This window comes from Equus przewalskii, chromosome 30 (assembly GCF_037783145.1).
Source record: "Equus przewalskii isolate Varuska chromosome 30, EquPr2, whole genome shotgun sequence".
Classification (NCBI taxonomy): Eukaryota; Metazoa; Chordata; class Mammalia; order Perissodactyla; family Equidae; genus Equus; species Equus przewalskii.
This window is the reverse complement of record NC_091860.1, coordinates 30,406,387-30,430,370: the sequence shown is the minus strand read 5'-3', so window position 1 is coordinate 30,430,370 and position 23,984 is coordinate 30,406,387. Positions and strand designations below refer to the sequence as shown.

The 23,984-nt window shown below is 39.6% G+C and overlaps 1 long non-coding RNA gene across 1 annotated transcript; it reads left to right on the top strand.

The window, feature by feature from the left end:
* Positions 1 to 424: 424 nt before the first annotated feature.
* Positions 425 to 23,613, top strand: LOC139080455 (uncharacterized). Its single transcript, XR_011534980.1, has 4 exons — positions 425 to 903; positions 7,023 to 7,125; positions 12,772 to 15,610; positions 22,794 to 23,613. It is a non-coding gene; the product is annotated as an uncharacterized lncRNA (long non-coding RNA).
* The last annotated feature ends 371 nt before the right edge of the window (positions 23,614 to 23,984 follow it).

The following is a 23,984-nucleotide window of genomic DNA, read 5'->3' as shown; positions in this document are numbered from 1 at the left end:
CTTCAGTGATGTCCCCTCAAGCTTCAGTTTATGATGTCTATTTTGTGGCCACAGTCCTCATGAGCCAAGGTTACTGAGAGATTGTCAGCAATTACATTTGCTTTGGGGCTGCAGGATGCTAGAGGGGCAAAGAAGGGTGTGTCCTGCCCCCCTCACTTAGAGAAGACTTTCTGAACACATCAAATGGTGCTATGGGCACGTTGAAGCTCAAAGGGCTGCTTCAGGAGAACAGAAGGCAGAGGCCAGAGGGATGGGGGTAAATCACCAAGTGTGGCCTCAGGAAGCCAAGTGTCACACTTGTTTCAGGGACACTCTTGTGTGTCAAGATAAGGGCCAGGATTTGGCCATGGAAAGCTCATCAGTGACCCTGAGAGAAGCAGCTTCATGGCTGGGATGTACACAGAACCCTGATGTCAGGGGACTCAACAGAAAATGGGAGGAGAGAAATTGGAGGTCAGATGTAGAGGGAACTTTTTCAAATTCTGCTGTAAGAGAAGTGAAACTGAGCAGTAGCTGCAGGGAAGGTGGAGTCAAAGGATTTTCTCACTTGTTAGTTTGTTTTACACCATATGGAAGGAATAAGAGCGTGTTTGTGCTGTAATGAGCAGGACCAGCTTCCTGGGCGTGCACACAGGGCTGGCGCTGAAAGGCCCCACTCTTGGTTTAATGCTCGGCTGATGCCCTCTTGAATTCTTGATAATTTTATCTTTGAACTTGTGTTTAGTGAATGAAGTCCAGTGGGATGATGGAAGACGTGTGTGAGCTGAGGAGATGCGTGCTCTGCAAGGGTCTGCTGCCCTCCCTCTCCTCCCCATCACACTCAGTGTTCATGATGCCCCAGAAGTACAGAATCCTGGTGGATCCATGATGTCTGGGAGTCTGCAAGACTCAAAGGGAGTAGAGGTAAGTACACTACGTCTCTCACTAAGTAGGATTGATGCCAGCCTGCCCCAAAGGCCAGGCTTTCCTTTGGAACAGATCTGGCTCTGAGTCAGGAAGAAGGCGATGGCGTTCTAAGAAACACAAACAAACCAGGAAGCCTCCGTATCCTTTCTCGCTCCTGGTACTTCCCTGTGTTAGCTGAAAATGACAGCAATGAAACAAAGGGAAGAACAGCAGCCTAGGGCAGCTGTGACTTTTGGTCCTTCCTTATTTCTCAGAGACCCAGGCAGAGAGTATTGGTACAGTGTGGGTGCCAGGAAGTGAAATGAAAACAGTTGAGTTTGTTTGTGCAATATTTCTGCTATGTTGTTAGGAATGGAATACGAATGCATGTACATACTATGAAATTCAAACTTTTAACGGCGTGGTGCATCCTGATAGAAGGTAAGACACTTGGGTCTTACTCTCAGATGCCAAAATTACCCAAAAATCATTTCTGCTTTCCTAGGAGATAGCAATAGACATGAATTTGAGAAGGATCACTGCATGCGGTAAGGTTTCCTTCATGACACTGTCGGGCAATATTTCACGTACACATTAATAAAATGATGATTTTGAAATACATGATGGTTCATATGAACTATCCAAAAATTAACCATCTCCTCAAGCCTTTTTCTTAAACTTTACATTTTGTATCTAATTATTTCGTGTAAGGAATTCCTAAGAAAACTCGGACAATGGTTCCAACAGCACCCAGACAAAGATGTGGGCCTGCTTAACCTCTTTTAGCAGAAACAGTGCTTCTAACAGAACATAGACAAGATAATCACAACAGCAAAAACAATCGATATGTCCTTTGTGGAGTGATCAGAGTTTCTGTACCAACACAATGCTAGCCCTGCATTTCCATTCCCGCCCCCTGGACAAAAATACATCCAGATACCCAACTGCCAATTGCCCCATCCAGCGAGAGCATCCAGTCCAGAACAGCCCACGTTCCCAGTTCCCCCTCAGTGCCATCCTATAAGAAGCTCAGGCCCCAGTTTCCCTCACCGAGACCCTCATCAGCCCTCAGGGACCATTTTCTTTGGCTGCAATGAGGTCAACGATCTTTACCTGGGTCTGTGACTGTAGGTGCGCTTTTGGCGGTCTCTGGCTGGTAAACTTCCAAAATGATGCTTAAAATATGAACCTAAAATGACATGAAAATATGTAAAATCTCAACTCAAGCTCATGTAATAAATGAAATGGAATTTTGAATTTGGCCCCTACCGCTTTCACTTTCACTAAGAAGTAGAAATAGAAAATAAAACGAAAGCCACTTCCACCTTTCTTACAACTTAGAAAAATTGAATTGGGAGAAATAAATGCAGATTTGCTTTTTTCTGGTATGCATTACAAGCTAGTTTGCATATCAGGTGGAAATTTGCCAAGATTCGTTTGAATTCAAGTTACTCTTTCGTTTTGAACTCATCTCCTATTTAGAACAGTGCCTAGCCCATGGTCAGTCCAGGGTAAACGTGAACTTGTGTTAGCATTACTGCTTGACCCGAAAGCACTTTTACCTGAATTTTAGAGACTGGAACTACAGTATCTCTCCCGTGCCTCAGTATTCCTTTGTAATAAGAACAGTGCTTCGTTCACACTGTTTGGAAAATAAAGTCAGGACAAGACCTTTCTTAGAACGTCTATTGGAAATGCTGCTCCAAATTGTCGATTTCATTATTGTGTTAGAAACACTTTTGCCCCAAGTATTTCTCCTGGTCCTGATTCTTAATTGTTGTTATTTTGCAGTGTAAAATATTGATGATACTGGTCAAAAAGATTGACAGCGGCATGAATTGTTATTAACCAGACTGTTGGTTGTAGCTTACATTTCAATACACTCTAGGATGAAGGAGAAGCCCTCCAGGAGCCTCTTTTTCATTCTCTTTTCCAAATAGGCAGAAATCAACCCTTCTATAGCTTTCTTTGTGATTTTTCCCTCATTTCCCTTTTCCTCTGAGCAATTAAAGTGCCACTTATTGATTTGTACCTTGAACCACAAAAAAACTCATTATCTATCAAGTTAGAGGTTGGAAATCATCCAGAAAGCTCCAAATAGGCAAGGATTCAACAGTCCCTGAAGAACCAAGGGCGGGAACCAAGGTTTACCTGGAGAGGGCAAACTTCAGCAGTGTTAGGGTTGACCTTGGGAAGACACAGAAAGCAGAAGAGCAGAAAGATGACATCAGAGCAGGGAGAAAGCAGCTCCCTCTCCACGCCCAGCACATCCCACCCCCCACACTCCAGCATACACACACCCAGCACACAGACACCCCAGCCACACACATCCAGCACACACACAACCCCAGCACACACACCCCTAGCACACACACTCAGAGGAGGAGGATTAATTGCATAGTCTAAACCTTTTGGGAAACATTCCCAAATCTTCTTTATCCATTCATCGGTTGATGGGCACTTGGGTTGCTTGAGTGTCTTGGTTATTGTGAATAATGCTGCAATGAACATAGGGGTGCATGAGTCTCTTTGAATTGTTCATTTCATGTTCTTTGGGTAAATACTCAGCAGTGGGATAGCTGGATCATGCGGTATTTCTATTTTTAATTTTTTGAGAAATCTCCATACTGTGGAGTGTTTCACAGTTACTGCACCAGTTTGCATTCCCACCAGCAGCCTATGAAGGTTTTCTTTTTTCCATATCCTTTCCAACACTTGTTATTTCTTGTCTTGTTAATTGTAGCCATTCTGAGAGTGGGGTGATATCTCATAGTTTTGATCTGCATTTCCCTAATAATTAGTGATGTTAAACATCTTTCCATGTGCCTGTTGGCCATCTGTATATCTTCTTTAGAAAAATGTCTGTTCATATCCTCTGCCTGGTTTTGATAGGGTTGTTCATTTTTGTTGTTGTTGAGTTGTACGAGTTCTTTATATATTTTGGAAATTATCTTTTTTTCAGATATATGATTTGCAAATGCTTTTTCTCCTAGTTGGTGGGTTGTCTTTTCATCTGGTTCATGGTTTCCTTTGCTTTGCAGAAGCTTTTTAATAGGATGTTTCCCATTTGTTTATCTTTTCTTTTGTTTCCCTTGTCTGAGTAGACATGGTATTTAAAAAGATACTGCTACGACTGACGTCAAAGAGTGTCTGCCTATATTTTCTTCTAAGAGCTTTATGGTTTCACATCTTACCTTCAAGTCGTTAATTCATTTTGAGTTAATTTTTGTGTATGGTGTAGGATAATGGTCTACTTCCAGGCTTTTGCATGCGGCTGTCCAGTTTTCACAACACGACTTGAGGAGATTTTGCTGGTTATTTTTTTAATTCATCTTCCTGATGTATAGACTTCTTTCTGTGGTAAAAATATAGTTTATCGGCACCACTCCCCTTTCATCCCCTTTCTTTTATGCTCTCCGTAATATTATATAATTACTTTTAGTTCTTCATATTTAATTTGTTCATAATTTATAATTCTTAACCGCTACTTCTTATGTCAGGGACTGGACATAATAACTCTAGATTCCTAACGTAGTAAGAGGAGAATTTTATCAGCTTTTTCCCCTTCCAAACTTCCCATCTTTCTAACTTTCAACTATCTGCCTTTTTTTTCCCTTTAACAGGATTAATTACATTTGCATTATTTTTATAACCAAAAATAAATATTTTCCTTTTTATCCATAGATTTTATCCATAGTTATCTATATATTATACTATACTATATTATCGGTATATAGAAATCATCTATAACTTCAGGAGACAAAACAAAACAACAATGGGCAGCATTTACATTATTGTTAGTACTACATAAACGGTGGTTGATAATGAGATTTCATGGGGCCTGCTCACTTGCATAGTGGTGAAGTTTGGCCTGGGGTTCTCAGGTTCAGATCCTGGGCCTTGACTTAGGCACCATTTGTCAAGCCATGCAGTGGCAGCTGTCCCACTTATAAAGTAGAGGAAGATGGGCACAGATGTTAGCTCTGGGCCCATCTTCCTCAGCAAAAAGAGGAGGATTGGTGGCTGACGTTAGCTCAGGGCTAATCTTTCTCAAAAAAAGAAGAAAATCCTGAGATTTGAGTGCCACAATCTGTATGCCACCCCAAAGATATCTGTCTCACACACTCTCCTTTCTTGCTCAATACTGATTTCTCAAAGCCATGCTGCATTTCAGGTTGCTCCACATTTGAGTCATAAATCTTTAAAAATAATTATTTTTTCTTGTAGTTTCGATTATCTATATCTTCTTATTATGTGAATAATCATATACCATGTTCCTCCTTCTCTTGAACTCACTGAGCAAAAAGTGAAAAAATACAGTGATTTCTTATTCACTCTCTCCATCACTATTTTACTTTTCAAGTTGAAATCCCTTGGCTTCCTCTCCTCCTTTGCATTGGATATGTCACATGTTGTTGGACTATGATCTTTAAGAACACACTATTTAAGTTGTACTAGATTTTCTACGAGCCGCATCTGTGCATTGCTATATCCTCATTTTTGCTTTCAAGCATTCAACTATACTATGATTGCAGAGCCCTCTAATTTATTTTTGACTTCCTTCCACAATCCTTCTGCCTTGTACATCAGGCAGGACTGGTTTTCTTTAAGCCTGTGAGTAACTGTTATCTTAGGATTTCCCTTTCTGGTATTTTTGAGTTGGAATACCTGTTTCCTGGATCCATTTCTTGATTTTAAAACTCATTTTGTTGGAATACAATTTTAAAAAATTAATTTCCTAAGCATGTATGCACATGAAACATTTACTATGTCCATCTGTCCTCATATGGATGCAGTGCCTCACTCTTGATCCACTGTGACCCTGGTCCATGTTGACATTAAATGTCGTTCTCTGAATTGGCTGAAATGGATCCTCCCTTCATGTTAAGCAAACACTTGATACCACTTGCCAGGAGACAACTCTCTATGGCATTTCTACTCATCATGTGACAGCTTTTGTGGCAGAATATCTTCTAAAGGATGTTCCTATAGCAAACAGCCTGATAGGACCAAGACAGCATCTCTCTCCAGGGTAGAGCGCAGGTGCTTTCCTGACCAGCACAATAAAGACAATGTCCTCCTAGGGGCAAAGCTTGGGGAGGTTTGCTAGCTGCTCCTTTTTGGACTATGGGTTTCCTAAGTTTGGGGTTCCCAGCTGTGCCACAGACCCATCGTGTATGCAGCACTCACCTGGCCTCTCCCCATTGCTCACAGTGGACTGGGGAGCAAAGGGGTCTTATTTGAACATGAAGCTCAGGCTGCCTTCTGTATTGTGGATGATAACATCCTTTGTCTCCAACCCAAGAGTTTCATGTCTGCTATGGTCTGTTTTATCTCCCCAAATTCACTTGTTGAAATCCTAACCCCCAATATGATGGGCTTAGGAGGCAGGACCTTTGGAAGGTTCTCAGGTCATGAGGGTGGAACCCTCAGGAATGGGATCAGTGCCCTAATAAAACAGACCCCAGAGAGCTCCCTCTCCCCTTCCACACATCCTGGGTCCCACAGGAGGGAATGAGGTCAGGGTGCCAGCATGGTTGGGTTCTGGAGAAAGCTGTCTTCCAGCAGACAACCAGCCTCCAGAACTGTGAGAAATAAATTTCTGTTGTTTGTAAGTCCCCAAGTCCTGGCATTTTGTATGGCAGCCTGAACTGACTGAGACAGTGTCATTCTACCATCATTTAAGAAATTATCATAGGCTAACATGTTAGGTTGCAAACAAGGCAAAATCTGGGACCCCTCCCAGTTCCTGAGTTCACACCAGTTAAATATGTTCTGAATTTCCCATTCGGTCACACATTAAACTACAGAGGTCTTGGGCTCCAGCTGTGGATATGTGGGTTTTTTTGTTTGTTTATCCTAATCAGAATTCAGGAGACTCTCTTATACGGAATTCCAGCTTGAGAATACTCTTTCCGTATCATCTGCTGGTGTATTGCTGTACCAGACTTTCTTCCTTTGCTGATGTGCTTTTGTCTGTTTGAAAGCCTTTGTTTCTTTCCTCTTAGATGCTTTTATGGTCTCCTCTTTTACACACGGTCTCATAAAATTATAAAATGATATGTCTTGGTGTGTTAGACCATGATCAGGTCTGATTCTTGGAAAGCCCTCAGCTAAAATTCCCCTCTTATTTATAGGAAGCTCCTATGTGAAGAAGTCTACTGGATGCTTTTTACCTGACCAAGAAACTAGAAGTGAAGACTGGATGTGGTGGCAGTTACAGGCTGGATAAACAGTTGGGTAAGGCATGTATGAGTCTAGGAATTAACTGGTGTGGCTTCCTAGATTGTTTGGGATAAATGCAGGATCCAGAGCTTTCCTTATTTGGCAGCACGCTGACCACATACTGGTCACATGAAAGAATCATCCGAAAGAACTCTTGAGAGAGGCATAAGGGAGGCAAGCACTGGGGCCCCTGTGAACTCTAATATAACTCTGTTCTTTGCCCCAATTTGTGGAAATGTGCTCTTTATCTCAGTTAAGTAAATAGTTGGCATCACTTAACTGTGTTCCGAGTTTCCCATTTCTCCTGACCTCTCAGCCTAGGTGTGGGTCTGTTTTTGTTCATTCTACTCCACACTCAGTCAGCCTTGCTATGCTGTCTATAACGAAGCCTTCTAACTATACTTCAGTTCTGTTTGTAAACATTGGCACATCTCCATTTTGAAATGTCTGCTTTTCATTATATGCACTTTAATCATACAACCAAGGATCATTTATTACACGATTCTATTAAGATAATGAAGCAATTTCTAGGGCCAAAGTTCCCCGAAGTGTTGGAGTCTGTCAGAAACACTGGCAGTTGTATGGCAACTCTCACTACCGACATAGCCATTGGGGTAGATATAAGGAATATAATCATATGTCAAGAAGGATTGCCAAGTAATTTATTTAAACAATGGTTACGATTGTGCTTTCTCCATTTCCCATGTCTCTAGTAATTTAACCTACAGGGTTTCATTCATGACATTTAATCAATACATGCAAATCACTTCAGGGACCTATTATATCCTGAATTCATTAATCTATTTGGGCAAGAGACAAGCATATAAGAATGTTTCTTGGTTGGGGTCATAAAGGAGGATGAGCAGTATCAAGTTCCACTATCAGAAGTCCTTTGGACGCTGTCATACCCCTAACAGTAAGTGGTCCTTTTGGCTTACATTTTTAATTCAAGCATATTTCAACTAGATATATTTTGCACAAACTTGAGAATACATACATAATGTTATTTATTATGATTATTATTGCTGTTTCCATTCTATGTGGTAGCTTCTAATAGAAAATATAAAGTAAGCGTATTAGTTTCTTTCAGAGGTCAAGGTGTTTTATTCATCGTGGAATATAAGGGTGAGAGTAATGCAGCAGAATTTCACTTGCCCCAATCATCAGTAGAAATTTGGTTTATGGTTGCACAAAAAGAAACCAATGAGATCAGGTGTTCTATTATGATACATCGTAAAATATCCCTTAATCTTTAGGCCTTTACTTAGAGCTGATTTATTAGAAGTCTGAAATAGATACAAATTAAGTTTAATATAATGTGATGCAGGCCAATCAGACTACTATTGCAGTAAATTGACATAAATTGAATCACATTTTTTATGAAATGAGCATGCTGCAGTGTTTCGGAATTCTCGTTATTATTCATAGTAAAGAAGAACATTGAAGCATTTTATGATTTTCAGTTATTTTTATTCCTTTGTTGAACAGTCCATCTGTTGGACTACTTTTGAATTGCATACATTTATGGGCATTATTAGTAGTTTCATTAATAAATAAATCTAAAATGGGAATGTTCACAGGTATGTCTAAGTCATGTGCATTTGACTTTTCATGACACAGACCCAGCACGATCAAGATGTTAAGCCCTCACATATGCTATGAGGTTATGCCTTGCACTGGCTGCTCCCTAACACCACACCTCTAATAAAGCAGCACTAATTAAATGGCATATTCAAAGAATGGAGTTCTACTAACATGGATCAGCCAAGCTCCCTCTTGTGAGTGCCTAATAGAGATGACTGCTTGGATAAATCTTATTTCCTCAGTACATGGATTTCCATACAATTGAAAGAATGAAAAGGATGTCTACATACTAATATGGACAGATATTTAGTATATATTTCTGAGAAAAGCAAAGTATAGAACAGTGGATATTGAATTCTTACATCATACACTGTTGTATATTTTGTATATAGGAAAAGGGCAAAATACAAATTAATATCTATTTACATTTCCTTATATCTACATAAAGAAATCTGGGATGAGAAAAAAACTCAATAATGTAGATATGTTAAGCACTCAAAAATAAATAGGATGGGTGGGGCAAGAGGAGTAAGTGAGACTTCTCAGTTCATCTCTGATATCCTTCTGACTCGTAGACCATATATACATGAGCTATCTCTTCAAAAACAACACATAATGAATCCTATAGTAGATGTTATTGGTGACCTGCTTTGACCCTTTGTATGGCGCCCCTGACACAGACCCTCAGCTGCAGTGAGGGTAGGTGCTAGTTGCTCATAGCTGCATCCTTCTCCAGAACGTTGTCCTCACCCTGCCTTGGGCTGCCTACCCAGAAATTCCTGGGAGGTTATGTACTCATCCAATTAGGGTCATCCCACGGCCCATAAGGAAGTGCTATGAGGGTACACATGCTCCTTGCCCCAGACCAAGGCACTTCTGTGCTCCCTGTGCACCCCAGGGCTCCCTGAAGGCTCACGCAGAGGCTGGATGGCAGTCCAAATGCACTGTGATTATTCTCTTCTGCTCTCTCTTGCCTCCCTCTCTCCTCATAGGTTTTACCCGCGGGCACTCGCTCAATATATGACTAACGTAAGCATCCCCCTTTCAAACTCTGCTTCTCAGCCACCTGTTCTGAGACAAATTCTGCAGAGCGAAATAAAGAAGCTGAGGTAGCGAAACAGCCTTAAAATGAAAGGGCCTCCACTGGAGCCAAACTCTGAAACCATCCATGTGGCCAGTACAAGGCGATTCTCATTGTGTCTTCTCACTACTAAATTAGCACACTTTATGGATGATCACCTAAGGAAAGCATACGTGGGTCAAATAATATCGGGAATACTTCCTTGTTGGCAATGGATAAAATTGATGACTTTGAGTGCATCTATGTAATTTGCCTTTACTATGGTACTCAATTATACTGAAATTAATTTTATCCACTACTTACACTGTGGATTTAACCACCATTATCCAGCAATGAGAACGTTACTGAAAAGTAAAAATGTTTTAGGATTAACTCAAATTAAGAAATTTCACTGAGTAAATGAAACAATCAACCATCAAACAATGGTTACCCTAAGGCTCTTCAAGGGAACTCAAGGTCAACGGCTCCATCCCTTACGGTTGTGTCATGGAGAGAAAATCACCTAATATTTTGAGCAGGAGAGACTGCAATACATGAAACGTGGTGCCCACAAAACAAGAGAAGAGATGGGGAATCAGAGAGTATAGAAGTCATTGCCTTATGACAGTGGCCACTCACTTGAAGAGTCAGGAAATAGCAGACACACAAGACAGCAACAGAGTTAATTTCCACAGGGAAAAACCCAAGCTTGTTCCTCAGCCTCATGCTGCTGAATCTTGACTTTCCACTCATGCTTTTTTTCTGTTTTTCTAGATTGGCACCTGAGCTAATATTTGTTGCCAAGCTTCTTTTTTTCTTCTTCTTCTTCTCCTCAAAGTCCCCCAGTACATAGCTGTATATTCTAGTTGTGAGTGCCTCTGGTTGTGGCATGTGGGATGCCGCCTCAGCATGGCCTGATGAGCGGTGCCATGTCTGCGCCCAGGATATGAACCAGTGAACCTCTGGGCCACGGAAGCGGAGTGCACTAACTTAACCACTTGGCCACAGGGCCTGCCCCTCTGCTCATGATTTTGAAAGGGAAATAATGTCCCTCCTGATTCTCTTCCATCTTGGTAATCTCAAGCGAAGTTTCTCATTGGTGGACTCTAACCAACACTCAGCCAGCAAAGGAAGCAGAGAAAGTAGTTCCCATTTCTCAAACCCTGTACCAGAGCAGAGAGCGTAGAAAGGGTCTTGCACGGGTCGTAGACAGTCAGATGCCATAGCCCACCCACAGGCAGAGAGCATCCCTCTGCAAATGGAGATAACACACTGTGGTCCTCAGAAATAAAAGTTCCCAGGAAAATGGAAGAGGCGCACGGAATGCTCCACTTGGCATTTGAGCGGAGGCGTTCAGAAGCGTCGAGCAGACCATCTTCAGTTCAGGATTCGACTGATACGTGTTCTTCAGCCTGACTGGATTGCACTTAGTAGCAGGGAATTACCTGTTCTTTGGATGACAGCGTTACTGCTTTTTAAAAATGTACTTAACTTTTTCCCTCTGCGTCGAGTGCTTTGCACATTCAAATTAAGCACTAAACTGCCTGTTTCCCATGTAAAATGCTTATTGATTTAATTTTCTTTTAGTTCAGATGGTTATGCTGTCTGTTATTCTAAAGATGAAGTCTTACACACCGAATACTCTGAACCTGCCAGCTGGGTAGTGTAGGGGAGGAGGACATTTCCTCTCCCCAAATGGGGGTTCGTCTGGCTGGAGAACGAATTAAATTCACATGAGACAGAATAGCAAGAGAAAATTAAACAAAGCTTTATGAGGAACCATGGCCCAGGGCCTTTCTTCCCGAAGGAAGAAAGGGCACTGAAGAAGTGGGGTGCACATAGTGGTTATATACCCCCAAACAGGGTGTTTCACATGTGATTGAAATGTCCCTCTCACAATAGTCACAAGGCCGCACTGTCAGCACAGAACTCGATGGAAACGACAGATAGGTCTGCTGTCCCACTGAACGCCGCGGGGTGGCAGGTGTGTTGCCTCGGGCTGGGGGAGGTCACAGATGAGCGCTGCAATCAGTTCCCAGCCTAAAGAAAGATGCTTAATCTTTAAGGAGATGCCAACGTAGGGAGGGGGAGAGAAGTCAGTTACAGGAGGTTACCAGACTAGCACAATAAAATGCAGATTTTAACTCCTTGCCTTTGGTATTAAGAGTTTTTAGAGAGAAGGTCATCTCCTTTCTTCTTTCTGGTACAGAGAGGGAGGCACCTTTACAGATAGAGATTTACCTTACAAATGTAAATGTGTCCTAACAAAGGGCAAGTTCCATTCCTCAGAGCCTCCTTCCCTGTCCCAGTTTATCAAAAGTAATCAGCCTCAAATAATCCTGATGCCAAAGAGACATATCTTGGGGTGGCCAACTCCAGGTCCCCACAGTAGTGATTACACACAGGTAGAAAGAGCCTCATTATATGGGGTATTATTTCAGGGCCACTGGGAAGGACTCCTGCCTAAAAATATATTTACAATGGGTGCCAGAGTCATGGAGATTCTAACTCAGGGGTATATTTCCTACTGTTCTCTAGCTGGGACCCATAAGCAGTAACAATCCAATTCGCCCTAAGTTTTAGTAGCAAAATAAATATGGTTTTCTTCTGGAGAGAGAATCCCAAATTAGCAACACAAATAAAAAATAAAAATAAATAAAATATGATGAAATAAATCACGATAACTGAGGTAGGAGTAAGGTGCTCCAAAAAGGAGATGGATGGGAGGTTAAAAAAGTGACAAGTTTTCAAAGCAAACTTCCAGTATGGCACCATGTAACAAGCTTAGGACCCAGAATCAAAAAGACATGAATTTGAATCCTGTGACACTGGGTGAATGAATTAACCTCTTTAAACAGGAGATGAGATAACATCAATTTTGTATATTATTCCCCAACTCCCTCTTGAATTAAAAGAAGTAGAATATATATAAAGGCCTTAGCTTGGTATAGGTTACAAGTGAGGTCTCAACTGTTGCAATTACTCTCTTCACAAGCCTGTTCTGTATTTTTGCCTAGGGTGAGTGTGCTGTTAGCTGTCTAACCACTGGAAAGGTATGTCACAGGTATGTCACTATTGTCAATTGGAGAGAGCACTGACTGCTTGCATTCCTCCTAGAGTCCTTGAGACTTCACAACATTTACTACAAGTTTGAGACCCCTCAGACTTGATATGTCTCTGCCACTTTCCAGCTTTGTGACCTTGGACAAGTTATGGAAGAGCGGGTTCATCCCATTTCCTATCTGAAATACAAGAAGGGTCATACCTATTATGCAAAGTTATTGTACAATATTAGATACAACAGTGCCTGGATTATAACAAGCTACAATTTTGCAAACATGTTACTATCATGAGAACACAGACATTTCTGGGGAAAAAACTAGGTGGTTTCATTTTCTGCATTTTTTTTTACAGCTGTGAAAATCAACAAGGCACTGTAATAAATACAACACTTTCAGCATCTGAGAGATGAAGTTTACATGAAAAGTGAGGTGCTTTATTAGCATAATTTTGATTTGGTTTATGGGAAGAAGGGCTCACTTTCAAATGACACAGCATTCTCCGTGTGATAATTGCCGAATTAACTTCTCCCCAAATGGAATTCATATAAATTAAGGTACTCACGGGACAGAGGAGGGGTGAGATTAGAGTATAAAATTCTATGGATTGTTTGGAAGATACACAAAATGAATGTATTTGTTTTATTAAATAAAGATGAATTAACTCTTTGAGACTTAATCTGATAGATCTATAGGTACAATGTTGAGTGAAAAGTATTTACGTGAAACAAAGGTATTACCTGGAGTTCGCCAAACTGTGAATTTCAGGGCATATTCCTCCAGACTGTGCTGTCTGCCCGAGATTCCTGGCCCCAAATGCAAGTTCTGGGTTTTCCCAAAACCACCCTCAGGTTCAATGACTTGCTAGTAAGACTGTCGGAACTCATTGAAAGCTATTGTATTCATGTTGCGTTTATTACAGAGAAAAAAATGCAAATTAGAGCCAGCCAAAAGAAGACAGACTACAATGGGTCTCGGAGACCTTCAAAGGTGAAGCCTTATTGTCCTCAGGACGGGCCCCCTCCCTCCTTCCTCTCCCAGCAATGATGTGGGACGTGTGACAATACTTCTGGGAGTACTGACAACCCAGGAAGCCTGCCTTGAGTAGCAAAAATAACCGACCACTTTGGAAATTCCAAGGGTTTCGAAGACCCTCCCAGGAGATAGGAGACAGGGACAAGGGCCAAATTCCTTAGCACACAGTTATTTAAAAGCGTGAGATCTTGAAGGGTAGTAGAGATTTGAGAAATAATTACATTGAACTAAATTATTCTCCACTTAAATACAGGTGAATCACATCTGATCTTTAATATGACAAACTCAGGTTCACCAGGAGGTTCATTTAAACACTACTTTCTCTCCTCGAATTATTTGGAATGTCAACATGGTCATCACACAGCCGTGGCTTGTCCAAGGGAAAAGGGGGATTCACCGTGAAGAAGGTCGTGAGTAGCAGATAGAACAGGGTCTCTTGTCTGTGTTGAGTCAGCTATTGTGGAAAAGCAAATGAGACTTTCCCAGTCCTGACGGTGAATGACAGACTATGGGCAAAGTTCAAGCGGGGACGCAGCTCAAAGCGACCCGAGGAAGGGCAGGAGAAACAGATGGTGGCTTTAAGAGAAGGAGACCAGCCTCCCTGTTTTACTGGACATATTTGTGAATGACATTGATTAGACTCTTTGCTTTAGTCAGTATTTTTGTGAATTTCAGTCTCCGTCATTCCCATCAGGCCTCTATTGATAATCTTTTTCAGTTCCATATATGCCAAAGTTATTCTGCCTCAATCATGAAACTTCCTTTCTTTTCATCCCTTTTCCAGTCGAATTCAGGGTAAAACAGAAGAGTGTGGTTGATTTAAATCTTAGAAAAACAAACAAAAGTCCCCCTGAATGTATCCGTCTCTCTTGCCTACAATTCCTGGGAAATCCATATTGTAATGCTTAACGTTAGTTGTTAATGATCTAGGATAAAGTATGAAAAGAGGGATTTTCCAACATCAAACTATCTCCCAGATTTTTAATAATTTTAATTGTTTTTCCTATTAAAATAGTATATAATTGTCATAATTGTGGTATTTTGATTTTCCTGAAAAAGTATACTTCACAGAACTGAAGGATTTGATTAGTTGGTTTATAGTGAACCCAAGTTGTATCATAATTCTGTATAGATCCATCCACTCACGGAAGGGATGTCAAAGCCTGCACTGATACAACGTCTTGTGAATTTGGGCAAGAAGGCATTCATGATTGACTCTGTTGACAGTCTGTTTTAAACATGCTATTAGTCTGATGTTGGGGCCAAAATCAAGCATTGGTACGTTTTGTCAATGTACTTCTGTGTGTCTCACATATGTTAAGAGCTGATGGGTGAACACTGTTTACTAATAGTCATAAACTATTAGTAAAATTACAAGCTGCTGCATGCATCTCCAAACGCTTTCTCAGCAAGATCTGTCATATAAAGAATTACATTTTTTTTGAGTAGTCTTTGGCAATATCTATTACAGGCTTGTTTCATTTAAGGACTGGATTTGGATATGAGAAGCAAAGAGTAAACTAAGCAAGTTGGGTAATGTTTTACAATTTTAGCAACAAGAAATCTGCAAATAAGTTGCTGCTTATTTCATTTTATCGACTCATACTTGAGACCTCTTTTATTCACTGTGTCTTTTGTCATGCTGTGACAATGACCACTACAGCTCCAGTCTTCACATCTTAGCCACAGGATAGAAGATGCACGATGTGAAAGAGAAAGATAATGCCTACGTCCAGGAAGCCATGTTTTCTCAGAAATCCTGGTAAATTCTCCTTATGTCTCTTTGTCTAGAGGTGTGTTAAAAGGTCATCAATAACTTCAAAAGAATTAAGGAAGTGTAATTTTTCAGCTGGCCACTTTGCTGCCATGGACAAAATTAGGATTCTGTATGTAAGGAAAAGTGGAGGCTGGGTTTTCAGTAGGCACCTGACGGAGTCTCCTACAAGACACACAAAAGAATTGCAACCCAGGCTATTAGTTGTATTTATGCATGTCAGGTGGATGGCCTTGTCTTCAAGAAGAGCTGACTGAGGGAGAAAATGTGACGTTGGTGTCTTTTCTTTAGCAAACCCTTGTTTTAGTCCATCCTCTTATTTTTGCCTTTAAAGAACCTACTCATTTTTCAAGGCAAAATTAATGTACCATCGCCATCAACACATTTTTCTTTAACCTCAATAGTAAAAATATTTTTTACGTACCTCTGTAACAGTTTACATTTTTATTAGGAAAATTATTTGTATAATAAACTACTGAACACTTACTTTTCCCCAGACAATATTCTGGACACTGGAAAGTTTACAAAGATAAATGAGACGTTTAAACAAATAATTAAATGATTCAATCTTAGAAAATTAGTGATGCTCCAAAAAGGTGTGTGTGTGTGTGTGTGTGTGTAGTTGAATTATGACTACTTCTGAGAAAGGTGAAAAGCTTGGAGTCACTGGAAAACGTCCATTCACCGAGGGGGTAGGATACGAAGATGCAAAGGGCATTTATAAAGAGGTTGTGACATGCCTGCTGGGTCATGCATTATCCTGAAGCAATGGAGAGACATTGGAATTTTAGCATCAGGATGAAAGCAAGATGGGATTTGTGTTTTAAGAAGATAATTCTTGCAAATGATTTGAAGGAGTCAAAGATTCAGGCAAAGAGATCAACCCGGAGGTTCTTACAATATTCTTGGTGAGGAATGATAAACAAAAAATTATAATTGTGGCAGCAAGAATGGTAAGGAGAAAATATTTTCAAGAAATACAAGTAATCATATTTTGTCTTGCATTTTTGTTGGATGTATGAATGTCTATCTTCTTCACTAGATTATAAGAGACCAATGGCAGAAAAAAATATTATTTTTTTACTCTATAGCATACAGCTTATGCAGACTATGTTTGGTATTGGATTGAGTTTACTCTGATCACATTTATTTTCTATTGAATGACATGAACAACTTAAATCCTAAACACAGATAAACATGTACATTTCATCAGTAGTTAGAGTATGATACACTTCAGAACTAAAACTCAGTGACTTGAGAGCGATCAGGGATTCCAACACAATTCACATCATATAAAAACTGGCTAAATTAAATGTAACAGCAGATTGGCCTGGCCTTATTCCAGTTTTTCTCCAGATGGTTTGTCCCTGTGCAGGTAGAGATATGAAAATGAAAACTGATTATCCTGCTAGACTGGTGTCTTTATGCCAAATAGAATTATTTACACATTTCTTTGAGATTAATAAAGAACGTAACCATTTCAAGAAGGGAACTTTGTTTAAAAGATTGTGAGTGAGACTTGGCTGAAAACAATCCTAGACCAAGATGAAAAGGGGCTCTAAAAACCTTCACTTTCTAGTCTCCTTCTAAATGGCCCTCACAAGACAACGGTCAAAATGGCCCTCAGCCATAAGATGCTTTATCATAAACTGTTATGTTTTGCTTCTCAGAATAAAATAATCTGTATTAAACTAAAAATTTTGAACATTGGTATTCAGATTGGGAGCCACTGTTGAAAGAAAGAGAAAAAGAAGAGTCGTCTTGGTCTCAGTACAGTCATGAAATCCCATTAATATTGACTATGTCGTGGGGAAATGCTTGCTTCCATAGAACACTAACTCTATCTCATGCTATAAGGTTAATATGTTTGTTTAACTTAGTGTCTTCAGGCTCATTAGACAGAGTTTAGACATTTAGTGTTATAATTATTAATCATATCCCAATGGAGGAAAGAACTGTATTCCACCAAATATCTTCAAATTATTATTCATCTTAGTCTCTATTAATTTTTTAAATGGAAGAACTAATGGCATACTGTAAAGGATTGTGTCTATGTTACTGTTCATCTCCATCAATATCTGCATAAGGGTTTTAAAATAAATTTTCCAATTGCTTGGAAGTAAAGCTCACTTATATTTAATTATCAAGTTCTAACTAGAAATTACAATAATAACTGAATATAATACTGTGTGAAAATATTGATTTTGTGCTTTCTTTTACCCAGCAACCATAGGCTATCATAAAAATTCAATGCAGCCTTATTTTTCCAACTTGCATTTAAAGATTCGCAGACTTTAAAGGATATTCATCATCTGTCTTCTTGAGCATTTATGTTCCGATCTATAGCAGTAAAATTTGCTTAGGAGTTTGGACTCATAATTTTCTCTTAGAACTTTTGCTGAAACAGGCCTGCTTTATCATCGAGCTTGAATCTTAAATAGTTTCTCTTTCAAATACTAACCGAGGGTTATTAATTTCAATGTTCCCTTTGTGGTTCCATCAATGAGGCCTTATAGGTGTGATTTGTAATTATATCATAAGGCTGTTAATGCTTTTATTTGAGAAATATAATAAAATAAAACAACTCAAGCTTCCCCTCTTAGATTTAATATAAAACATCAGTGGGGACGGTAACATATACTTTATTTAAACTCATTTTTATTTTAAAGGAAACTTGTAAAATAAAAATGCAAGTATTTTTAGGGCATAATATTTTAGTTATAAAAAGTATATTCAAGGATAGCACTGACAGGCTTGTATGTCAGATTATCTACTCACTATATAGCCATTTTAGTAAACCATTTTCTTTCTCCAAATCATGCTTTCCTCCTCCTTTATTTTGGAATAACAACAAAATTTGCATCTTTTGAATAAGACAAATAAAAATACATGTGTAGATTACATATATTTTTAAATACAAGTCTCATATTGTGTAGGGTGCATTGGAGTCACTCAATAAAGATCAGCACTGTCATATACAAAGTCTAGAGAAGATAATCAATATTAATTTCTAATGTAAATATGTCTTAATTTTTGGTTATGTATTTGTTAGAATGAAATAACTTTGTCAAAGCTTTGACTCATAATAGATCTAAAATTCTATTTTTATTTTAAATAAATCAATGGTTCCTAGCTCAAGCTATGTTTTCTATATTTTAACATCTGCTACATGATCATCTTAAGTTAGAATTTTATGTTCAAATATTCTATCATCAGAAATAGGTACGTGGGGAGCTGGCCCAGTGGCGTAGTGGTTAAGTTCACACTCTTATTCGGCAGCCTGCGTTTGTGGGTTTGGATCCCAGGTGCAGAGTTACACACAGTTCATCAAGCCATGTTGTGGCAGCATCCCAAATACAAAAGAGAGGAAGATTGATAACAGATGTCAGCTCAGTGACAATCTTCCTCACCAAAAGAAAAAGAAAAAAAATGCACAAGTGGGAGTCCATCCAGTAAGATGAGGCAACAGGGACTGGATTTACTCTTTTGCCTGAAGTTAGTAACAAACAAATAGACAAAATACATGAAGCAATAGGATTCAAGTTATTGGACATCAGGCAATGAAGGGGCAGTGGACCCTGAGAGATGGAAAGGAAATGAGATGAGCCCATGCTCACCCAAGCCTGATGCGTGGAGAGAGATTACAGACCCTGTGTAGAGAGAATCAGGAGCCCAAGGAGAGTGAGGCTGATAGAGTTCACAGAGCAGAGTCCTGGAAAAGAGAATGCACAGAAAGAGGGCACCGAGAACTTGCTGCATGTCCCCTTTGAATCTTCACTGGAGATGGATTGGTGTGTGTGGGAAGCAACAGCTGCAGAGAGAAAAGAAGTACTTGAAAGGATATAAGGAACCACAGCCTGGAATCACATTATACCAGAGAGACTGGAGAATCTTACATTTCAAGGAGGATTGAGGAGAGTCCTCAGAAGGATCTTGCCTAAGAAAGGGGGAAAATTAACCGTAGACTAAATACTGGTCCCACCCAGCAAAGCTTAAAAGCAGAACTGGATAGAGTCAAACAGTGTGTAAGTCACTCAGCTGCATCCCAGAACAAAGATGGAGAGTATTTGTAGGACTACAAACCCATCTAACACCCTCTGAGGTAAAATTCACAATGTGTGGCATGCAACTAAAATTTACCAGATATGCAAAAAGGCAGGGGAATAGAACGTATAATGAAAGGAATAATCAGTCATTCAAAACCAACCCAGGAAAATACACGGATGATAGAATTAGTAAATAAGGACATTGAAATATTTTGTAGAACTGTAATTCACACTTGCAAAAACCTAGAGGAAAGATGGGTCATGTACAGCATGAAAGATATAACGTGACCCAGATCAAACATCTATAGATGAAAACTAATTTGTCTGAGGTAAGAAATATCCTGGGTAGAGTTAACAGCAGGTTAGATATTGCAGAAGAAAGGACTGAGGAACTTGAAGACAGTGCTAGGAACCATTGGATCAGGTGCTCCTCCTCTCTGCTCCCACAGGTGAAGTCTACACACCTATTAGGACATTCTCCCATTTATCCTGTAGAAGTCTTGGCACCCACCAGCTCCCAGTGGACAGTAAACCCCACAAACTGAGACTGTGTCCTATTCGTCTTTGATTTCGTAGTGCCTGACACAGAGCCTGGAAGAAAGGCCTTGATAAATAATTTTTGAGAGAAAGAGCAAATAAATTAATGGACTAACCAAAGAAAAAATGAACAAAGTACTGAATTGAAGAAAATGCTAGATTTATTCCATTTCTAATTGTATAGACTCCCCTTATCTAATGTGTTCTGTGTCTCCTTCTGTCTTTACAAGTTCCACTGCCTGGGTTCCATTCCTTACCTCTCCATCCAGGCTCCTTTCTGATGTTTCCAGTAGATCACAGCTTTGCCCTACTTCAGGCTTTTCAGAGCGATTGCCAATGCCACCCAAATGGATAAGACAAATCCAAGCGCTATGGACCCCAATTCCACCAACTCTGAAGCATGATTGTTTAGAAAGACACTTGAGATGATATCTTGTTTATGGTCTCCTTGCAGTCTAATTTTATTTTGCCAAAATAAAAGCATATTTTAAAACAAAATCACTTTATGGAAGCAATTGGAGCTGATTACCAGATCTTTTCATAAACTTATAAGCCTTTATTTCATATTCTTAATACTTATTTCCCCCAAAATACATTTGAATCAGTTCATTATCCATGTGCTGTTATTTCTGTTATTTTTAAGAGTAATGTTTCTGCTTACATAAATTATTTCTACATCTAATGTTTCTAGCAGCCCTGAAGACATAAAACAACATTTGAAATATTATGATTAAATATATTATGTCAAAGGGATACAGGAGCCAACTGAAAGTGTTGCCAATGGCCGAAACTGGAACAATTTGTGCAAGAAAATAAATATTATTGGATTATAACAGAGAGTATATAATAAATATTGGTGAGTCTATACTAACATAAATCAATGGTTAACTAAATAAATACATGGAGATGAACAGACAGATATCCTATACAGAACAATTTCAAATGATTTATGTGGATACTCTGCCCCGAAATGAATCATAACTCCCCACTCATTAAGTGTATGAAAGGGGAAAAAAAGTCACTTTCCAGTGGAGGGAGCTAATGTTAACAGCCTCAGCCAGGTGAGCAAGATGAAGCTCAGCAGTGACAGGTCATGTTGATGACATGTACCCTGATGTGACGTGATGAGATGAGAATGGCACTTTATCCCTGCATTCTCGCTCCCAGGAACTCCTCACCCCGGTCTAATCATGAGAAAACATCAGAGAAATCCCAAGTGAGGAACATTCTACACAACATGAGTTCTCCTCGAAACTGCCAAGGTAGTCGAAAACAAGAAAAGTGTGAAGAGTTGTCCCAGCGAAGAGGAACCTCAGGAGACATAAGACGAAATGTAACGTGGTGTCCTGGGTGGGATCCTACAACAGAAAAAGGACTCAAGTTACAACTAAGGAAATCTGAATAAAGAATGGGCTTTAATTAATCACAGTGTGTGGACACTGGACCATTCATTGTAACAAACACACCATATTAACATAAGACATTATTAACAGAGGAAACCAAGTGTGTGGTATATGGAACTCTCCGCATTCTTTTTGCACTTTTTCTGTAAATGTTAAAATCTTCTAATTTAAAATGCTTATTTCAAAACATTTTGTAATTAAAAAAAACTACAGAATAAAACAAAGATTCGAATATATTTTATTTCCCTCCTAATAACCTAGAGTATCAAGATACACATATAGTGTTTTGATTCAGTTGTAAAACATTTCTTCAATCTTATAAAATACTTGACACCATCTGCTGTGTTCCAAAAGTGCTTGTTTAAGAATGCAGACTCAATCTTACTATATCTAAACATTGTAATTGCCCCAAAGTTTGGAAAATATTACACCTCTATGAATAACTTGTTCCTTAATTAGCTGATTAGCATTTATTTTGGCACTTAATGTTTGTTTTGCATATGATCATATAGTAACTCTACTCGTACAGAAATGGACTCTGCAAGTTTGTTGACAGAATGCCAGAGTCAGCAAAGCCTCACTGTGAGTTTATATTCTGGGTCTGCCACCTACAATTATATTATTCTTGGATAGAGGTCTTAAAATACCTATATTTTAGTTTCCCTTTCTGTATATTGGGAACAGTAATATTTACATAGAATGATTTGACATTTATTTGAGGCAATATTCAATCATTGTGTATTTGAATGTTAAATGTTACAATTATATTTGGAAAAAAATATCTGATCCTTCTCTGTCTATGTATACTCACCCTTTGAGCTTCTTTGATATTGTTCTTGATAGATAAAATAAAGAAAGAAAAAATCAGAATAGTAGATCAATTACACTCAGTTCAGAGAAGAGAGACTACAAGTTGGAGAAAAGCATATTTCCAGAAATTGGGAAGTGGATAGAACATGAAAGAACAGAGAGGGAAAATTTGGGAGCAATGGAGAGAGAGGAAGAAAGAGGAAAGTGTGGAAACATCTGCGTTTCCCTGAGATGCACAAATAGGAGAGAAAATGTTACAGGAGTCTTTGATAGCAAGTTACTGGGTATTTCACAGACATAAGATTTTGCATCTAAGAAGCACTGTTATAGTATCTGCTTGAAGTAATCACTGTTTTTTTTCCTGTTGTGTCACAGGAAATGAGACTTTCCTTGCAAACAAGAAATGTCTGAGAAAAAGGCCGCACATGTTCGCTGTACTATTTGTCACCTCCAGAAGGAACCAGTATCACGTATCTTTCGAGTCCACCGACATGGAGGAGCCTCGTTCACAATTTCCGGTTGGCTGGTCCTGCTAAATGGCAATAGGGGCCATGAATCATGTGACCGTCTGCCCAATTATGACCCATCGCATGCTCTGTGCACAAGACGAGAAGTATTTAATGCTCCCCTCACTGCGTCTTTACTGCATAAATATAAAGGTAGCACGAGGCATACTAGACAGGCATCTTGCTTGCGATGGAGCCACAATTCCTAGGGAGAGACGTTCCACATGGACGCACGAGCTTATTACTCACGCACGGCCCTGACAGCTGCACAGATGAGGGTTCCTGAGTAGAGTGGGGGTCACTGCTGACTCGGCAAGCCTCCAGCCACATGCGAAACGGGCACCCGCCAATTTGCTGGCTTCGTTTAACACACATCGGAAAGCGTCTGGCATAACTGTGCTGCTCACAAAGGAAGCATGGCTGTGGATGGCCAATTTCTTAACTGGAACAAAAAGAAAAAATTTTTCTCCTCTAGCAGATTTGATGTGATGTCTCCAAAGGAAACAGTAGCTCTCTAGGATTGCTGCCAAGGACCGACGCGTCCCTGTTCCTTCTGAGGAAGGCTGCACATTCACAGCCTTAACACTTCACTCTTTTCTGAATGAGCCCAAGTCCACATAAGATGAGGACTCAGTCATGGCATCGTAAACTGTTTTCCTTGATCACATAAATAGAGGCGTCACACTGAATATGTGATGTTTCCAGCCTTTTGTCTTTATTGTTATCTTGGTACTTCCCAAATTTTTTGCCTTATAGTATTGTTACATGCACTACAAGAACCTTGCTACTTATAATGCACATTCAAGGAAAGAGACCTAAATATTCCCTTTATTCTCAAATATCTGACATAGTGTTTTACAAACAGCAAGTGGCCAATGAATATTTTCATTTACAAATTGAGTAAGATGACTACAACCAAACACAGCCATTCCACAGCTTTTTGACAGAAGTTTCTTAAGCTTACCAGAGATTCAAGTACTCAAAATTGTAGGTACTTCCATCAAAGTCATTGAAAGAATAAGGCAGGAGAGTAAATTACCACAAAGACCAGCCTCAGAGG